The following is a 22,566-nucleotide window of genomic DNA, read 5'->3' on the forward strand; positions in this document are numbered from 1 at the left end:
GAAGAGATTTGAAGATGACCATTTGGAGTAGACTTTTTGGGAGCTTTAGTAAAGATCACATTTGCATATGCATCTAGGTCTTGTAAAATTTTGGAGACTTGTACATGATCCATATGTCACACTTATGTATGTAATTTAGAAGGCTTGTTGGACCACAAGACCATATGCTTGTAACTTGAACTTGGTGACTTGTTTTGTTATTTTAGGGTGTGCTTTTAACCCAAGTCATGGCATGTACTAAATTTGCATTTTGTCTTGTAATTATGTACCAAGGAGGAGACTAGTTTTCTTTTGTTATTCACACATTTGAAATTCGTGTATAATATGAACCTGCAATGGTGTTGAATGGAAAATATAATTTCATTAGGAGGTTGCTTCAACATTTGATTATTCAAGAGGGGTGCTACCATATTAAATTGATACTCTGATATTGTATTTCTTTCAGGGATGTTACGAAGTGTATTGTTAAGAAGAAAAAAAAAATGTCGCACTTTTAAACCTTTTTTGCATGGGCCTATTTCCGCCACTAAATTATTGTGAATATCTTTTGACATAAATTAGCTTTTGTTTCATAAGTGGCATCCTCCCAAAGGGGATTCTACATTTTGGCGCAGTGAAGTTTGAAAAGTAGCCCCAGTCTGGGTTTGCGGGAAATGGTCAGGAATTGGTAAGTCCAGATTTGGAAAAATGGGTGGAGGTCTTCTAGCCTCAGCATTAGTAGCATTTTCCTTTTCGGCCCTCAGGCGGGCTGCTTCTTCTCTAGCTTCAGCCAATTGCCTCATCAGCAGGCTAACAACCTCTTCCAAAAAGATGATAATGCTTAAAGAGAAGTAAGTGATTAGACAGAGCTTTACCTCAAAGAAATTACTCAATTTATCCCCAAGAACATCCTTCCGAAGCTCCAATATCGAGTTATGACATAATGAGGGTCTAAGTCTTATTTTAAGACACATTTAATGAATTTCCCCTGCACGTGACCGCCGCGGCGAAGAGAATGCCCTTACTGCAGCGTCAAGGACACCGCTGCAGCGGTGAGGCCCATTTTACTCATAACCGCCCCAATGGTCACTACACCGCCACGGCAGTATCGCTGGGGCGGCTCTAGTGCCGCCGTTGCGGGCACCAGACACCAGAAATCCCCAAATTCTCTAAGTCTTCCATCGAATTTCTGGGTTATTCCCGAGGCCATCTACTCATAATTTGACTACCTAAACCCATAGAAACATACGCTACGAACGCACTCATGGTCTCAAAATTTGCAATGGAGGTCTCGTTAACCGAGTCAACCGCCGGTGCCTACTTCCCATTTCCCATCCAAAGTCCTGAAATGCACCAAAATGCATTTGGAATCGAACCAATCACACATACAAGTTCTAAACAATCATCCGGACCTCTCGGAGTTAACAAAACTTTGGAAAAGGTCTGCTTGCCTGAAATTTAACCTCGGGCCAAAATGAGTCAATAAACGCTCGGAAGTGGCGAAAGTGCCAAAAGGACTATAACGACCAAACGGGTCGTTATAAATCAGGTTAGTCAGGACAAGGGTGATGCACAAGTGATCAACAACACACAACACTAGGCCGTACTTAGCTTTTAACAGAATCAATGGACAATACAAGGCAAGATAAGAGATTATCCTAGCTAAAGAGTTCATTTTGAACCAAGAGGGAGCTAGATCAGTTTCTAGAGGTCATTTTTTAGCCATATTTCTCACTTAAGCAGGTTACAGAATCAAATAACAAGGTTCTAAGTCATTTCAGTCTAGTTTTAGCTTTAAGCAAGTTCAAATTCGTAATGGACAAGTATGCAGGTTCATCAAGTATAGTTAAGCCTAAACATAGTCAAAGGGAGAAGTTCAAACAAAGCACTTAGTAATTCAGGAGTTTCCAAAGATACTAAAGGAGGGACATGATACTATCTTAGGTCTTTCCACAAGGTATCAGACATGGTTCAATTTCAAAACAAGCAAATAGGGAACAAGAATTCATATGAGGTAATCTCAGATTTCATAAGCAAATGACAGGAGGGAAGTGTATCAAAAAAGCAAGTATCACACTCAGTCCTTTAAGGCAACTTTAGTCCTAGTTTAGAATCCCGACATTTAGTCTATTAGGTGATCACATTTGGCAAAGAGAACTAAGCAAACGGTAAGCAATACAAGTATAAAATACAAGTCACAGGTGACAAACCAACATGAACATGACAAACAGGTAGCTAATATGAGTCAGGACAGTGATCTATAAGTCACCAGCAAGTCAAAACTACCAACATGCCAGCCACCCCTAGATCCCATTATTCCAGTTGCAAGTCATGGAAACAACTTTCTTACACCTCCTATTTCTTATTCCTTTTATCAAGTTCCCAGAAAGAGCAGGATCAACATTCACACAATGATCAAACATCTAGATTCTCAAGATAAGTTACAAGTTTTTTAGGCCCTTACATTAAACAAATATCCAACTTAACAGTCTCATAATCCAACTAGGCAAGTTCAAATGAGTCATTTTTAGATTTCAAATAGCTAACAGGGTTCAAAAGGGCAAATCACTGTACAAGCCAAACAAATAGTAGCCATAAAACAATAAATTCCTCTTCCAAGTTTTTTAAAGTCACAGAGTCCAGAACAAGGAAGTTGAAGTCCATTTCAGAGATTCTTAGAACCAATAAAGCTCACCTATCAACATCCAAAGTCCAAAAGAATAGCTTTTAGAAAGAAAAAAAAAAGTCTTCAACATACCAGTTTTAAAAAAGAGTTTGAAAGGCATTTTTTCAAGTTCATATGACAACTATTGAAAGCAACAACCTCAGATTATGAAGTTGGATTCAACATGAACTCGACAAGCAGAGGGTTAGATCTCCCCTAGTTCAAAATAGACAAGACAACACAGAATCACACAGGACATATTTCCAGGTTTTAAGAAGGAATCATTTTTTTTTATGGTCAGCACAATTTTTAAAGGATACTTTCAGATCAGAACACATCAAATTTCCAACCTTGGTCTTGAAACCAACAAAAGATTCACAGAAATACATAAACAACCCCCAAGCACAGACTACTAATTCAAAAAAAAAAAAAAAAAGACAGAACAAATCCATTCTCCAAATTCATTTGCCTAAAAAAATGATCCTTATTCAATCAAATGATGTGCATAGTCTTTAATCAAGTCAAAACTTCATCAAGTTTGTGAATGTGACCAAAACAGGTAAAGCAAGGGCACTGCTCCAAATCCTATAATTCATTCTAAGTGGCAGGACAACCATTAACCAGGATCCTATAGAAACAATCATGAAACAGAAAATAGGCCTTACTTAACTTTGAACTTTTAAAATTTTAGGAAAAAAGAAGACAAGCAAACTGCAAGTTACAAAAGCATATAATCACAGTTTTAGAACTCTAAGTTTAACATAGGTCCTCTTTCTATAGCTTTTAGTCTTCAAGGGCTATGCCTAGCTAATAGAAATCTCAGTTTTCAAATACAAGTCTAGAAAAGTGTAAAACTGTTAACTAAGATAAACAACTATTTCCAAAACAAGTTCTATTCCAAATGGATAAAAAATGATCCCATACAACATTTCAATGAACCCAGTATGGTCTGAGAGCAGATTTCAAGACAAGCTTTTTCCATTTTTTGTTCACATAGTCAGTCAGTTTACATAAAGTTATATCAGTTTACAGAAAATCCAGAGAAAAGAACTCAGAGGTGCATGGTCTTTAGTCTAAGGTTAAAAAGATATACTGAAAATGAACACATACAAGTTGCACAAAGACAGAATACACAAGTTCACATCTCTTCAGATTTTTATAAGTAAAGATGGTCAAACTTGCAATCCAGTAGGACTTTACTTGTTTCAAAGTCATTTTCCTACTTAATGAGGTCTAATTATGCATATTTAAAAAAATGGCCAACCAAGTCATCTAGAGAGAAACTAAGTTATAAGGAAAAACAGTTTTAATAGGGACAAAAGGAGAACACTTATCCATCAATCTTAGGACTACATAACCCTCATAACTATATATATATATATATATATATATATATATATATATATATATATATATATATATATTATTTTGAAAGAAACACGGATTCTTTTTTCTAACCTATATGGCTTAAATGATTTTAAAACAAAGTAAGTAACAAAATGAAATGAAATTTCCCACCTGTTCTATTATTATAACTTCTAAGAATTCAAATAAGCACAAACACAAGTCCATGTGGACTGATAGGATTCTATTTAGCAGGAAGACCCCAATTTCTCAACTAGCCCTCACTTATACAGTTTCTAAATTTCAGAATTTTACAAGAAGAAAGTCAATAAGGCCATTCAGATTGCATTTCTAAAAAACAGTGTGAATCATTTAGACAGTTTTTAAAGTCACAAGTTTACAGACCAGGCTCTGAACATTTCTTTCTTTATAAATTTTTGAAATCTCTTCTTTTTCAACAAAAGCTGAGATGGCATAGTTCACAAACAAGTCAACAAACATTTAGCCTAGTGTTGTATCATGTTTTAATAGCTAAAGTAGCAACAGGATGTCAAATTCCAATCTTCAAGCTAAAATACACTTAGTATATGGAAAATATTCATAAACAGTTCACTCAAACTTGACAAGTAACTCAAAAAATTCTCTTTAAAGCATAAACTTGTTAAGCTAGAATAGTGTCTACACATAAAGCAAATATGTCACTAAAAGGAATCAAGACTAGCTAACAAAGGTCAGGTTTAGCTAAGTTGGGACAAGGTAAGGTCTAAAATCACAAACAAGGTAAGGTCTAAAATCACAAACACTGTTTTTCCATATTCTTAAGCCACTGCATTTTACTAAATAGTAACTGCATAGTACTATTTTATTGAATTAGCTTCAAAAATCTAAATTTCAAAACACAAAATCTGGGAAATGGTAACAATCAACTCCAAACATAGATTATCGTCAACTAAAACCACCTAATACAAACCTTAAAATTGGTTAAACTTAAACTAAATCCTGAAATCATTATATCCCTCCCTTTTAAAGCAATTTTTTCTCATTTTTAGCCCAACAAGTTATAGAATTTATTTAGTATGAAATAAACTAGCTTTTAGCTTCATTCTTTGTAACTTAAGTAATCAAAACATGAAAAAAACTATCATCATAAGTAAAAACTGACAGTTTATAGCATTTCACATAATAAGCAAGCTAAAAATGAGAAATATTCAAAACTAAAAGTAAGATAAGGGCTGAAAAAGGATTTACCTCTTATGGGGGCAACCTAAAGATCAAAAGGGGATTGGTTCAACACTCCGAGCAACAAAACCTTCTTCCAATCCTTAAAATCACCTCTTCTCCTTATTTTTATTTTTGTTTTATGTTCTTCTCTATATATTATCTTTTTGTATCTATTTCCCACTGAAAACTAGTTAGGGTATATGGAAACTAGCCTCTTTTTTTTTTTAGGGAGTCAAAATCTGCCCTTTTTTTTTCACTTACTATTTATAGCCGTCTTTGTCTAGGAACCCCTAGGATGAAAACAAGGACACCTGTCCTCCCATTTCACCCCAAAAAATTCCCCAAATTGTACCTTGTCAACCTTTTAAAAATAAAACAGATAGGACTGTTAGAACCCGTATTTCATGCATTGGAACAATCCGGATTAATGATGATAAGTTAAGGACCAAAACTATTCCGGGATGCAAAGTCAAGACTTTTGGACTTTCGATTTTATTTTGAGACATAAGTGTGCATGAATTTGTTGGCATGGAACAATTAGGAAAATTTGAGACCACAATTGGAATAGATGAAAGTTGAAAAAGTCATCCATTTTCCATGGTTGGCCGTGTGAGTGGGATAAGGCCCCCACATAATTTTTGTGTCAACTTTTAATTGGAACAACACATTAATGTGGGCCAAGGGACAACAATGCACTTCATATAATGGCAAAAGATGACTTCTAGTCTTCATTTTCCTTTCAACACTTAGACAAAAAAAAAGAGAGAACAAGAAGTTGAAGAAGTGAGGCTCTCGGCCAACATAGAGAAAAATCAAGTCCCATTTCTAACCCTTCCAAAATTATTTCCTTGATGTAAACCCACTATATTGAGGTCCCTAAGTAGCGTGGAGGTGTCGTTGGAGCGATCAACCCTTTATTTTTCATCCTTGAAAACCCTAGGCTATTGTGGAATTGAAGAGAAAAGGTAAGATTTGATCATGTTTTATGTATTATAAAGGTTGTATGTGTATTGTAGTATGTTAAAATGGATGGATATCATGAAATATGGCATGTTGGAAGTGAGTTGTGTGTGTGGTGTTTTAGCCGTGTAGTGTGTGTGTGTGTGTGTTGTGTTGTATTGAAGCCATGAATTGAGTTTAGTTAGTATGTTATGATCATTGTAAAGGGAAGAAATGAATGAGAATTATCCATATGTGTATGTTGGTGTGCTAGCCGAAAATGGGTCACATTATATGACAATGAACGAATGAATATCGCTTAATGTTTTAGTCGTCGTCGTTATGAATCTTATGTTGGAAATGAATGTTTAATGACTCAAATTGATGTTGTGATTGTTGCGGACTGATTTGGAGGATATCGTACATTTGATGTAATTTATATATTGATGAGAATAGCTTTGTTAGAATGTGAATTGTGGATACAAATCATGATTTGAAAATGAGGAATGGGTTAAGTGAGGTTCTCGGGTTTGGGGGGCTGTTCTCGGCCAAATTGGAGAAAAAATTGGATTGTTGGAAATGTTGTATGAATTGATTGGAATGTATTTAAATATGGTTGGTATGGGTTCGGGTTAATATTTGAATGTATAAGCGTCGATGTTGGCTGGAAGGTAAGCCGTTGAATTGAATTTGTGAATGATGTTGAATGATGGAAAAGAGAGCTATTATTGTTGCATTGCCTTTCGGATTGGTTGTTGATGTTGCTAGGTTGGTTATTGTTGTTGTTGTTGATTGATTTGGCCGAGTTAAATTCTCGGGGTAGCCTATTTACAGGGGAAATCCCAAATTTACGTAGAATTAAGGGCGAAATTGGAATTTAATGCCCAAAAAGTCTTTAGCTAATGTTTGGCATTTTATGACTTGTTTATAGATCGTGGGCAGCCCAAATCGTAGGTTGTATTTAGCTTGAGTTTGGATAATATTGGAGAGCGTTTGAGGTATGTAAAGTAACCTTCTTTCTTTGGCATGCCTTAGTTAAACATAGGCTATGACACGAACTTCGAGAAAACTCTACTCTCGCAATCCGAGCATGTCTATGATTCGCATTTGTTCCTTGGTATTCTTGTGTTGATATGACAAAATATTGATCCCTATGACCTTGGAATTTATAAGTTGCAAAAGTTACATGAAAGCTGATTTTTTTTTGAGTTTATTCTTAAACGATTCAAAACTTACAGACGCTCATAACTTTCACAGAAAAGCTCGGATTGCTTTGAGATTTTCGTAGGGGATTGTATGATATAGAATGAGTATGTTTTCCATAGGCGGGCCCAGCTCGGGTCTACACCCGTCCGTGGGTCCCGCGATGCCCTTTTATGTAATTTCGACAACTTTTGAAAGAAAATGTTGTGATTATTATTCCGATTTCAAATATGACTATTCTACTTATCTTTTGGATTATGATAATGATTTTTATGCATATGATTCCTCACGACTCCTCTCGTGCATTCTGTTATATCTTTCGCCGAGTCCCGGGCCGGTTCTGTTGTCGTGCGCATTATGATATACTCCGGTGTTATGTTGTGTTTATGGTTCACCGAGCTCCTCGCTCGAGGGCCGGTTTCCACTATATTCGGGGGTTATGCTTGTGTATGGCGATATGCGTGTATGATATGTGACGGGGATACGGAGATTTGAAACTTTACGGTGTTATCTTGTGTTATGGCGCCATCGACGAGCGGGCGACCATATTTCGTGCCCTAAGCATGATATATATTTTGAAGTAACATTTTGATATTTTGGAAATGCATTTACTTTACGTACCCCTATTTCGATTTCGACTCGTATTTGTATACTACATTTTCTCGCTTTGTATACTCGGTACATATTTCGTACCGACCCCCTTTCTTCGGGGTCGCGTTTCATGCCGCAGGTACGGCACGCAACTTGGTGATCCACCGATTTAGGACACCTTCTAACGCTATTTGGAGTGCTCCCCTTATTCCGACTACTTTTGGTATATATTCGTTCGTTGCATTGTACATATTTGTTCGGGGAGTACGGCGGGGCCCGTCCCGTCTATGATTCGTCTCGTACGTTTAGAGTGCGTGGACATGTTTGTGGGTTGTGCCTACTTGCTACGATTGTGTTTGTATGTTATTTATTTTGGGCATCCCATTCGCCGTGGCTGACCTCGTCGGCTTGCATTGTATATGTTTTGGGCCGTTGCGCCATTTGATAGCCTTATCGGCTTTGATATATATATACGGCTGTGTTTGAGATGTGTTTGCGACAGTTTGATATATTCTGAGATAGTGTTTGATATTTGTATATATAAGCAATCCGTGTGTAACTCTGTTTGATAGGTGCGTTTGGGTGCCCAGATAGGGCACTAGTCACGGCCCACGGGGTTGGGTCGTGACAAGGACAAGCAAAAATATAACAAACTCGTACCCTAAAATCAAATAAAAATCCACAAAAATTAGATAATTGCATGGAATAGTATATTTGCCAGCAAAATCGACTTAGGGTACAATTCCAACGACGCAATTGTACCAGAATTGTACCAATGGGATAAAATCCCCAAAACCCGTACCCAACCTATGAAATTTCGTGGAAATTACCCTATATTTCCCACATAAGCGTGTGTGGTGCACAAGATGGATAAGGACTCGAGGCCCTGCCCATGACAAACAACACGCGTGGAAAACCCGAGCAACATCTATACAAACACGACTCAAAACAATATAAATAGCTAAAATTAAACCTGGTAATTATAATAACAAGTGAAAGGACATAAAAGCCCTCTCAATTTTGGGTCAAAATGACCAAAAAATCGCCATGAAACACCACCAAAGGCGTCAGAACCCTAGCCCTAAAATCGCCCTTGATGAAGCGAGAGAGAAGCGGGTGAGCAAATGAAAACGTGGGTGTGGGGGGGGGGGGATAAAGTTTATTTTATTAAAATTCCCTCCCCTTTTTAATAACCCCCCCCCCTTCCCCTGCCCGCACCCCAAAAGTTTTTAAAGCATTTAAATTAACCCCCCCCCCCTTCCCCCAATTTAAATTAAATAAAGTCTAACTATTATAAATGCGCATATAATTAAATAAAAATTGTTATTTTAGGCTAATTAAAATTTAAAACCCGTGAATTTAAATATTAGCTTCAAAACAAGCCTAATATTGATATAGTTCCGGGGAATATTTAAAAATGTGAAAAATGTTGTCAAAATGAGCCATAACTCATATGTCGTCTTAATTAACAATTTTTTCGAGTTAAGCAGAGCGGGTTGTGTATTTCCTCCTGAATTATATTTATGAAAGTAAATAACTCATAATTTTCTTGCCATTGTCAATTTTTTTTACAGAATAGTAATTAAATGTTAATTTTTTTGCAATTTTATCGGGATTTTGAAATTTTAATTTTTTGAGGGTGCATCCTTGCTCTGTATTTGACTCGGGAATTTTGAAAATTAAAATATGCGTCTTATGAGGTGAAAATTAAGTGTCAACAGTGTCCCAGTCCCAAAGTTCAGGAATGATCAGAAGAAACAGAGTTTCAGGCCAGCAGCTTCCTATTCTCAGGCTAATGTGGGTCAACAGACTTATACTATTCCAGTTTGCAACAAGTGTGTTAAGAGACACCCAGGTGAGTGTCGTTTAGGTATGGATGTATGCTATGGTTCTGGCCAACGGGGCCATTTTCAGAGAGATTGTCCTTCAGCTAGACAAGGTACCAGAGGTAATGTGGCCCAATCCACAAATTCAGCAACTCTTCATAATTCTCAAACCCAGCTGGGGCGTGGAGCGGGAAAGTCCGGTAATACGGGCAGTGTTCAAAATCGTTTGTATGAGCTGGCAGGTCGTCAAGATAAAGAGGCGCGTGCAGATGTAGTCACAGATACACTAACAGTTTCACTTTTGATGTCTATGCCCTTATTGACCCAGGATCTACCTTATCTTATATGATCCCATTTGTTGCTAAGAAATTTGAGATTGAACCAGAAAATTTACATGAACCCTTTGAGGTATCCAACCCAGTTGGGGAATCAGTTATAGCTAGACGTATTTATAGGGGTTGTCCTGTTTTAGTCTATCAACTTTGAACCATAGCCGACTTGCAGAGTTGGAGATGGTAGACTTTGATGTAATCATGGGTATGGATTGGTTATCTTCATTTTATGCCACAGTAGGTTGTAGAATCAAAATAATGAGATTTGAGTTTCCTAATGAACCAGTCATAGAGTGGAAGGGCAATTCAGTAGTACCCAGGGGTAGGTTTATTTCCCATCTAACAGCCAGAAAGATGATTTTCAAGGGGTATATTTATCATTTAGTTCGAGTCAGGGATACAGATGCCCAGACTCCAGCCCTCCAGTCTGTACCAATTTTTAATGAGTATCCAGAGGTCTTTCCGGAAGATCTTCCCGGAGTCCCTCCTGACAGGGAGATTGACTTTGGAATTAATCTACTTCCAGACACTCAGCCAATATTTATTCCGCCATATAGAATGGCTCCAGCAGAGTTAAAAGAGTTAAAAGCCCAGTTAAAAGATCTCCTTGATAAGGGATTTATTAGGCCAAGTGTTTCACCGTGGGGTGCATCAGTATTGTTTGTCCTAAAGAAAGATGGTTCCTTACGCATGTGCATGGGCTATCGCCAGTTGAACAAAGTCACCATTAAGAACAAGTATCCTTTCCCCAGAATAGATGACTTATTTGACCAACTTCAGGGTGTCCGGTATTATTCCAAGATTGACCTCGGATCAGGTTACCATCAGTTAAAGGTTAAAGAAGTTGATATTCCTAAGACTGCTTTCAGAACCCGTTATGGTCACTTTGAATTTCTTATTATGTTTTTTGGGTTGACAAATGTGCCAGCTGCTTTCATGAACCTTATGAACAGAGTCTTCAAGACTTATCTTGATTTACTCATCATTGTCTTCATTGATAATATTTTAGTGTATTCCCGTAATGAGGCTGCACCTGCAGAAAATCTCAGAATAGTGTTGCAGACACTTCAAGATCATGAACTTTATGCTAAATTCTCAAAGTGTAAATTTTGGCTTAAGTCAGTGGCATTTTTAGGCCATGTAATTTCAGGTGAGGGCGTGAAAGTTGATTCTTAGAAAAATTGATGCCGTGAAGAATTGGCCCAGACCCACCTTAGTTTTCGACAGAAGAAGTTTCTTGGGTCTGACGGGCTATTATAGACGTTTCGTAGAGGGATTTTCCTTTATTTCAGCTCTGTTGACTAAGTTGACTCAGAAAAAGTTTAAGTTTCAGTTGTCAGATGCATGTGAGCAAAGCTTTGAAGAGTTGAAGAAGAGGTTGACTTCTGCTCCAGTTTTGACACTGCCAAAGGGAACCGAAAGGTTCGTTATATATTGTGGTGCTTTGAAATTGGTTTCGGATGTGTCTTAATGTAACATGGTAAGGTTATAATTTATGCATATCGTCAGCCTAGGACTCATGAAAAGAATTATCCGACTCATGATCTAGAATTGGCTGCCGTGATTTTTGTACTTAAGATATGGCGTCATTATTTGTATGGAGTGCATGTGGATATTATCATTGATCATAAAAGCCTGCAGTATATCTTCAAGCAAAGGGAGTTGAATCTTAGGCAGAGAAGATGGCTTGAATTCTTTGAAGGACTATGATGTGGATATTCTCTATCATCCAGGGAAAGCGAATGTGGTAGTCGATGCTTTTATTCGGTGTTCCATGAGAAGTTTAGCTCACGTTGAGGAAGATAAGAGGATTATAACCAAGGAAGTTCACCGTTTAGCTAATCTAGGAGTTCGACTCTTGGACTCCGAGGATGGTGGTGTGGTTGTTCAGAATAGAGCTCATTCCTCCTTAGTTGTTGAAGTTAAAGAGAAGCAGTTTAGTGATCCCTACTTGTTGCAGCTGAAAGAGGGGGTTCACAAGTATAAGACAATGACTTTTGAACAAGGGGGAGATGATGATACCTTGAGGTACCGAGACAAATTATGTGTTCCAGATGTAAATGGGCTCAGAAAGCGAATTATGTCAGAAGCTCACAAATCCAGGTATTCCATTCATTCAGGTTCCACTAAGATGTATCATGATCTTAAAGAGATCTATTTGTGGAACTATATGAAAAGGATGTGGCAGATTTTATGGCTAAGTGTCCAAATTGTCAGCAAGTGAAGGCCGAACACCAGAGGCCTGGTGGTTTGGCCCAGAATATTGATATTCCTGTTTGGAAATAAGAGATGATAAACATGGACTTCATAACAGCTCTACCTCATTCATCCTATAGATATGACTCGATTTGGGTGATTGTGGACTGACTTACTAAATCAGCGCACTTCTTGCCAGTTAAGACCACCGATTACGAAGACTATGGCAAGTTATATATTCGCGAGATTGTCAGATTGCATGGGACCCCAATGTCTATTATTTCAGATTGTGGTACCCAGTTCACAGCGAACCTCTGGAAATCCTTTCAGAAAGGATTGGATACCAAGGTAAACCTCAGCACAGCTTTCCATCTGCAGACAGACAGCCAGGTAGAGCGTACCATTCAAACTCTTAAGGACATGTTGAGAGCATGCATCCAAGATTTTAAAGGTAGTTGGGATGATCACTTGCCTCTCATTGATTTTGCTTATAATAACAGTTATCATGCTAGTATCAAGATGGCACCGTTTGAAGCCTTATATGGGCGAAGGTGTAGGTTTGAAGTTGGTGAAGCAGAGTTGTTGGGACCAGATTTGATCTATCAAGCTATGGAGAAAGTCAAGTTGATTCAGGAGCATTTGAAAATGGCTCAGAGTCGCCAGAATTCCTAGACAGATATGAGGCGAAGAGACTTAGAGTTCCAAGTTGATGATTGGGTATTCCTTAAAGTCTCACCCATGAAGGGTATTATGAGATTTGGGAAGAAAGGGAAGCTTAGCCCCAGATATATTGGACCTTATAGAATCCTGTGAAGGGTTGGCCTAGTAGCTTATGAGCTTGAATTGCCATAAGAGTTGGCTGCTGTTCATCCAGTATTCCACGTGTCTATGTTAAGGAAGCGTGTGGGAGACCCATCGTTGGTTGTTCCTGCTGATACTATAACGGTTAAGGATGGCCTAACTTATGAAGAGATCCCTATAGCAATCCTTGATCGTCAGGTTCGCAAGTTAAGAACTAAAGAGGTTGCCTCAGTAAAGGTTCTATGGTGGAGTCAGAAAGTTGAAGAGGCTACATGGGAAGCCGAAAAAGACATGAAATCCAGATATCCCCATTTGTTTGAAGAACAAGTAGATAATGCTCAAGGTAACCCTCCCATAGTTATGCCATGTCTCATGTTTCACACTCATGTAATGTATCCAATGCCCATGTTCCATGTCTCAGTATTTATGTTTCCATTTAACCATGTCATGTTAATTCAGTCTCCATGTTTCATGTCATGTTTCCTTCACGTTCATGTATTCAAGCCGTGTCCAGTCCCAATCTTAACCATGACCCACCATTCGAGGATGAATAATCCCAAGGGGGAGATATTGTAACACCTCGTACCTTTAAACTAAGCTGCGTCTATGACTCAGGGATCCCGGATGCCAAAAAGGGAGTTTAAGTCAAAAAGTCAGACTCAGTTCTGCAGGTGACATTCGACGGTCAGAGGGACGGACCGTCGATCGGTCGACAGACCATCAAAACGCACCATCCCTAGAACCTCATTTTGCAACTCTCTAGACTCTCTCGTAGTGCTGACAGTACGGCCGAATCGACAGACCGTTGACACGTTGACGGACCGTCAATGATGCACCATAAAAAACCTGACTCAGACAGTCAAACCAACTCGATGGACCGTAAAAGTACATTGCTAATCCTCCCCGACAGCAAACAATATAAATAAGACACTTCATTCTAGAAAATCAGTTTTTACAAATCCCAAGCCCTAACATAAAGGTTTTCTCTTCCCAACCATCTCCTACATCAAGGTAAGTCCTCTCCCCGTATTTTCGGGCGATTTTATCATAGTATAATCAATTCCTAAGAGAGTTCCACTATTCTTGACCTAGAGTTGTCAAGAAAACTGATCTCAAGGTTCAAAGTTCAAGCTTTTGGAATTCTATTACAAGTTTTGGAGCGTTTACAGGTACCTAAAGTTTCTATCTACGTGTGGGAACATATTTGTTCTTCCCCACGCCACGTTCTTCCATGAAAGTATGAAGTTACACCAAAACTAGGGTTTTAGCCATGGTCATGATAACCGTAAGCTCATTTACTATGATATACCATGATTGTACAGATAATTTGTTATTGTTTTCTTAATACTTCATTTTGGTTATTGAGAATCTGTCTGTAATCCATGAAAACCCATGCTTCGAATTCCATGAGTTCTTAAATACAAGTTATGAAATATTATGCTTAATTTCATGAACATCCTACATGTCTACACGTTTTCATGCAAGTATATTATATAACTATATTCATGTTATAATACAAGTCATTTTATGAAATTCATGGGCTTCTTAGCCAACTATATCATGTTCATATTTTGGGAGTTGCACAGATTACTGAGAAGGTTTTATACCTGAAACTACGTTTGCTAGTGTAGGATAAGGATCACTCCACCCAGTTAGGATGATTCCTTCATATTATCCCCATTGAGGGATTCGAATCCATTCATGTCATGTTCATGTCTTGTACCATGGCATCGTACAAGATGGCTTAGCTGATCAGGCAGAGATCAGACGCCACGTGCTAACGTGGTGGTTTCATGTCGGTTAAATTAATGCTCTCCCAAAGATATTATTACTCATGTTATATATATGTGTATGTGTGTGTGTGTGTGTGTGTGTATGTATTCATGTCCATGTTCATGTTCTGTTTCAGCTCTTATCATGTTATTTTCTATGCCATGTTTATTACATTCAATTGCTTTACAAGATGGCTTATTTTCAATGGCAAGGTACAAGATGGCTTAGCTGATCGGGCAGAGATCAGACACCATGTACTAATGTGGTGGTTTCATGTCCGTTTCAGCTCTTATCATGTTTATTTCATTCAATTGTTTTACAAGATGGCTTATTTTCTATGGCAAGGTACAAGATGGCTTAGCTGATCAGGCAGAGATCAGACGCCACGTACTAATGCGTTACTTTGGGAGAGCATTAATGTAACCGACATGAAACCACCACGTTAGTACGTGGGTGTGTATGTATTCATGTCCATGTTCATGACCAGGTTACAGTTTTCGTTTCAGCTCTTATCATGTTATTTTCTATGCCATATTTATTTCATTCAATTGCTTTACATATCAGCACATTTATTGCCCGGGGTTATAGGACGACACATCTGCTTGGTAGGACCTTGCACTTATCAGCTGTTGGTGAGCCCCATCTTCTTCGGGGTTTTGTCATTATTTACTTTATGATAGTTTTGCAGTTAAGGTGAATCATGTTTAGCAGTTGAGACACATGTTAGAGATTTCATAGACTAGTCAGTTATGGTATGTCAGATATTCAGAGTTGTCTAGCCATTTTGGCTCATTGTTATTATATTTATTCAGACTATTTCGTATTATGATATTATGATACTTTCAAACTTACAATTTATGGACGCACCCTTTACTTAAATTATGCATGTTCATAGTTTATTCCGCATCAGTTCATGCCCATGTTAGGTTAGCAAGCCATATGGTTCGCTCGGTCACATGTAGTCAGGCATCGAGTGTCGTGTTACGCCCAGGCCATGGTTCAGGACGTGACATCCACTTCTCCTAATATTATTCCACTTTTATCCTTGACATACTTATTTCTCCTTCTTTGCATCCATTCTTGCTTGGCTTGATTATTTCCTCCCATCCTTGTATTATTCCCATATCTCCTCTGATTAGTACCATTATTTGTTTCCGTGGCCTATTTCTTCTCAGTGCTTTCTCTCCTTAGTTCTTCTCTGTATTATTTCTCTAATTCTGGGTGTAAAGCTCTGCAGTCATTCTCTCCATGCCCCTGTAATTTGCAATAGTTGCAATTTGAGAAGAAAATCATAGTTTATTGTTATCCACTTTAATTGAATTTTGTCTGTTTCCTTATCCTCTTTTGCAATATGAATCCTCTTTGGATGATCTGCTAATAAATCTAACTCTACTTTGACTTTGGCACAACTGGGTCTGGTTCTATTTGCAGTGGCTAAATCAACTACCAAAGGCATACCAACTACTGATGCTAACGAAAATATTGCATCTCTTACAGAGAAATTGGGGGGAAACTCAGGAAAGCTTATCCAGGCAACTGTTATTGAAGTCTCTTCATTTGGTTTAAATCAAGGGTTGCATATTATTGGTCTCATCTGGCAGTATCTAGAGTGTACCTTGATGCAATATGCTGCGAGGGGGGGGGGGGAGCAGTTTGATATATTCTTCCAGCAAATCCAATCTTATCAGTACATGTCTGTCTTCAAGCAAACCAATTGTAGCTGGACCTTAATGAAACATTATTCTCGATCGCCGTCCTTAGCTCTTTAATGTCTATTATATCATAAGAGAACTTACCTACTACCGCATATTGTAAATTCTCTTGTATGATAAACTTTTTAACTTCAGAAGATTTTCGTGTCACATGTGGTTCCCCATCAATACACACAACTTGTTTAAGAGGCACCAGTTGTATCTCCTTATTCTCATTTTGCTTTAACAAATTAGCATATTGCATAGTTTATGGTATTGGAGGACTCTGAGATGTTGATGGAATACTAGGATCGTTAGGCAAATTTGTAGGCTCAGTGATAGTAGTGCTTTGTGAATTAGTTTTTGGTAAGATATTAGATGGCATGAGTGGTGGGAATAGTGTTTGTAACAGGGTAGGGTTTGAGAGGGGCAGAACAACCACTGGAGGTGGTTGTCCCCGAATTGGCCATAGAGGCCAGGCCGCAATAGGTGATGATTAACGGTGGCTAGGGTTCTTTTTAGAGAGCATTTTTGCTTCTTCTAACTCACGTCAAATCACTCTATTGATCACTCGATTTAGGTTGACTACACTTAGTTGATCATCTATTATGTTCAAATTACTATCTAATTGATTAAGGATATCATTAGATATGTGTATTGATCGCTAAATATCATTAAAACACTTTGTTGATCATTAAATATAGTTGAATCAAGTAATTTATGTCAAATCACTCTATTGATCCCTCGATTTAGGTTGACTACACTTAGTTGATCATCTATTATGATCAAATTACTATCTAATTGAACAAGGATATCATTAGATATGTGTATTGATCACTAAATATCATTGAAATACTTTGTTGATCATTAAATATGGTTGAATCAAGTGATTCACATCAAATCACTCTATTGATCACTCGATTTAGGTTGAATACACTTAGTTGATCATCTATTATGATCAAATTACTATCTAATTAATTAAAGATATCTATTAATCACTAAATATCATTGAAACACTTTGTTGACCATTAAACATGGTCAAATCAAGTAATTATTCACGTCAAATCACTCTATCGATCACTTGATCTAGGTTTACTACACTTAGTTGATCATCTATTATGATTAAATTACTATCTAACTAATTAAGGATATATATATATATATATATATATATATATATATATATATATATATATATATATATATATATATATATATATATATATATTGATCATTAAATATGGTCGAATCAAGTAATTCACGTCGAGATCACTATATTGATCACTCGATTTAGGTTGACTACACTTAGAATTGACTGATTTGTTGCAACAATTGCAGTATCTGTTGTAACAAGTAACATAGTTGTTGCAACAAGTCTTAATACTTGTCGGAACAATCCCAACAACTAATATAGTTGTTGCAATAAGTCCCGGTACTTGTTGGACAAATTCCAACAAGTAATATAGTTACAGCAGCAAGCTTCTCACTTGTTAGAAAATCCCAACAAGTAACAGAGTTGTTGCAACAGATCTTATTACTTGTTGGAGACTTTTCCACAAAGTGTCAGCATGATATAAGTTATTAATTGTTGCAAAAAATCAAGTTACTTGTTGAAAAAATCCTAACAACTAGCATAGTTTTTGCAACAAGTCCCAGTACTTGTTGGAAAAACTACGACAAGTAATATAGTTATAGTTGCAACAAGTCATCACTTGTTAAAAAACCCCAACAAGTACGAGTTGTTACGCAGATTCTTATTCTTGGTTAAAGACTGTTCCACGGATTTTCAACATGGCATAAGTTATTAGTTGAGGCAACAAATCAAGTTACTTGTTCGAAAAATCACAAAAACTAACGTAATTGTTGCAACGAGTCCAATACTTGTTGGAAAAATTACAACAAGTAATATAGTTGTTGTAACAAGTCCTGTCACTTGTTGGGAAACCCCAACAAGTAACAGAGTTATTGCAACAGATACTGTTACTTGTTGAAAATGTTCAGCAATTTCATTTTTCATTTGAACAAGGTCAACATATTATATAAATCAAGTTCACAAACATTAACAACATAATTTATCATTACAAGTAAGAACAAGATTAACATGTCATGTAATCCAAGTTCACAAACATCAACCAAAGAATTTATTAGTACAAGTAAGAACAAGATCAATAACTATGGAGCATTTCGATCTGGGCATGTAGTTCTCTTGTGGCCAATCCTTTTTGCAAATGGAGAATTTATTTTTCTTCACTGGAAATGATTCCCCTACTCCACGACTACTCTTTGTCCGCCTTCTTCTCTGTTTGCCCTGTTCAACATTTGGAGGAGGAATTTTCTCTCTAAAATCTTGAGAGGGACTTCTCAAGATTCTTCAAAAGGCACATGATGAATTTTCTCACGGTATGCAATTATTTATACCACATCTCTAGCAGTTGTTGCAACACTTAATATAGAAGTTGCAACAACTGCATAAATGTTGCAAGTGTTGCGGCAACTACAAAGGCTGTTGCAACTTCTTTATTAGTTGTGGCAATAAATACAGAAGCACTTGTACAACAACTTTAGCACTTGTTGCAACAACTGTAAATGCTACTATAAATTGTTGGAAAAACAGCAGCTATAACCAGCTAAACAATTGTCACAAAACAACATTGTTTTGCTAACCAAATGATCAGAAATCACCTATAAGGTAATGCCCAATGCTGCACAAATGAAATTCAGTCCAGAAATTGTGTAAATCGGATGGATTCATTTTTTTTCTTGAGCAATTTTTTTTTTCTAAATGAAGAAGAAGCAAGGGAGAATGGAAAGAAGAAGAAAAAGAAGAGGAGAAAATGGCTGAAGAAGTTGCGGTCCAAAGAAGAAGAAGACATCATTGGCTGCTGAAGAAATTGGCTCCTTTCTTTTGCCCCTTTTAGGTAATTTAGGGTTTTATATAAGTTGGGTCAAAGTGTAAAAAAAAAAAAACTTGAGGGAAAATCTGAAAATGGGTTAAACCTCATTAATCACTAACCCAAATTTTTCACCCCTACCCAATAAAAATAATTTGAGTTGCTCCCACTTAAATTTGAAAATTTTTGTCACCATTAATTAATTGTCCCTGGTTTCATAATGTAAATTATCATATTTTATAGTATCTATTATATTTTATTGTAGTGTAGTGTAGTGTATGTCTTTGTATTAATGGATAAAGTGTTCGGATAGACTGTATGGTTTGTTGTGGTTTAAGAATATTTTATTGTTTGGTTTGATTGTATGACACTGTATAATAACATGTAAACTTACAAAAATACCCTTAATCCTTTATATATAAGGTAAAGGATAACATAGAAACTTTAAAAAAATAAGTACGTCTTTGGTTTGGGGTGGTGGTTAGGTGTGATAGAGGTGGGTGGGTGGCAGAGGGTGAGGGTTGGTGGGGTGTTAGGGTGGGGAGTATAATGGGGAAATAAAATACGTAACCACGCAAAAACCATCAATTCATGGTTACAAAAGTTGAATTTTTTCATGGTTATATAACCACGAAATTACAACGGATTTACAACACCATACAACATAATTTTAAGAACAATGGAAGCAAACATGGTTTCATAGAAAACAATAAAATAATGAACCACGAGAAACAACCATTCAAACATGAGGTTTGGGCATGTTTGGAATGCCATCCTTGTAATCGGAATTGGGTGTGATTACACAGTTTCTTATGTTTGTCTTGGCCAAGTGGTTATATGGTCAGCATGTTGGGTGTAATTGTGGGAGCAATTACACTCTTCTTGCATGTTTGGAAAGCCACCAAAGAATTTGGATTTGTGTGTAATTGGATGTAATTACACGGTTTAACATGTTTGTATAGTCAAGTAATTACTTGGTCAGCATGTAATTGAGTCTAATTGGAGTGTTGTAAGGGAGGTAGGAATTACTGGTAATTACACTGTGTAATTACAAGGTTATTTTGTAATTTCTTTCCTTTTATTTTATTTAATTTCTTTTCTTTTTCATTTTTATTTTTTATTTTTAAATTATTATTTTCTACATTATTTATCTTTCATTTCCCTTTTTCCCATTTCCCAACCTTCACTTCTTGCAATTCCATGTAAATTGCTTCTGCTTTTCATTTCTTATTTATTTTTTCATTTAGTGTAACTGCGTTATTAGTCTAGTGTTTGAAACTACACCTCCTCTTTGAGCTTAGATTTGGGAGAGGAGGAGGAAGAGGTAGAAGGAGAATGGTTTTTTGAGGAGGAAGAGAAAGGTGGCAGAATGCCATAGCGAAATCCGCAAGAAAATAGTTAGAAAGATAATAATAGCTTAAATGCTTCATGTTCTTGGCTCAAGAGACCATCGGACTCCATAAAGAAAATGTCACGACCCAAATATGTCGTGATGGCACCCATGCTAACCCCCCTGGTGGGCGAACCATCCCCTTATCCGATTAATCATTCAATTATCCAAAACCGCTTAAATAACAACAAAGATAATAATAATAAGTCTATGTCATAAATAGTAAGTAAGTGCGGGATACTAAATAATACAACCCCAAGAACTGAAAGTCATCGTACAAGGACTCTGACCAAATACACTGCCTGGGAATACATAAATGTCTGAAATATAGAGATAATGTCTAAGAAGTAAAAGTAGACATAAATAAGGGAGATCTCCAGGGCGTCATGGCTGGATAGGAGCTCACCCTCAGATCTGATCAAAAGTAGCCTCGGGCTAGATGTGAGGTCTAGAAAACGGTCCTGGAACGCAATCTGCATTCAAAAGGGTGCAGCAAGGTAGTATTAGTACAAACACTATGTACCGGTAGATATCATAGGCCGACTAATATTAGTTCATGCATACAATCATAAAATCAACAAGATAGACAGATAGGCACAACAACACCCAAACAGATCAATTCATAGAAATAAGATGATATCACATGCAATGCAACAACTAATAAGTAACTCTACCGTACATACATGCTAAAGGCCTTGTTCGCACGATAGTCATGACCCGCGGGGGACCCATGGTGTCCAAGTACCACTCTCCTGCATGCGGACCTCGGATCATGAGTCCCAATGTGCCACATCCTCACCCCCTCGTTAAAATGTGTCTTATATATATATATATATATATATATGTATATATATATATATATATACACACACACACACACACACATACACACAAGATGAGTCTCGAGATATGTACGCGATCCTCCATATCAGCTACCATAACTGGAGCATTTTTTGGCCAAGGAATTAAAACGAAGGCTATACTCCTGGGCACTCATGTTCCCCTGCCTGAGGTTTAGAAATCTATCAGCTCTAGCCCGTCGAACCTCTGGCGGTAAATAGTGTCGAAGAAAAGCATCTACAAACTCTTGCCATACCGGTGGAGGTGCATTTACCCCTCTAGAAGATATCCAGGTACTATACCAATGAACGGTCACATCTCGCAATCTATAACAGGCCAACTCTACCGATTCAACATCAAAGCATGCATTACCCGCAATATCCTCAACATCTCATCTATGAAGTTCTGCGGGTCCTCGTCCGGTTTTGACCCAAAGAATTCTAGAGGGTCCAAACTAACGAAATCACGGACTCTTGCACCGATGCTCATCTATCACCCGTACCTTGTGCCGCCGAGCTCCGAACGGCTACTAACTGGGTCAGCAACTGAATGGCCTCCCTCATCTCCTGGCCTGAGGCATCCGGTGGAGGGACTGGGGGCTGGAGCTGGAGCTGAGGCTCCTCTATGCTCCTCTGGAGTGGGTAGAGTGTGAGAGGACCGAGATGAAACCTCATTCTAGGACTCGCCCTTCTCTATATCTGTAGGCGGTACCCGCTCAGTCCTCCTACACACCGCTGACTTGCCCTTCTGGGCCACAGTCGTTTTTCTCTTCACAGGCATCGCTAAAATCATTACACATGGTTAAGAAAAAAAATCCTTATAACATGGCTCTATCGCACGATCTAAGAGGAGAAAGAAAGGTCAATCATTCCTAAATGTCCCGC

The sequence above is a fragment of the Lycium ferocissimum genome, chromosome 6 (assembly GCF_029784015.1).
Source record: "Lycium ferocissimum isolate CSIRO_LF1 chromosome 6, AGI_CSIRO_Lferr_CH_V1, whole genome shotgun sequence".
NCBI classification, from domain to species: Eukaryota; Viridiplantae; Streptophyta; class Magnoliopsida; order Solanales; family Solanaceae; genus Lycium; species Lycium ferocissimum.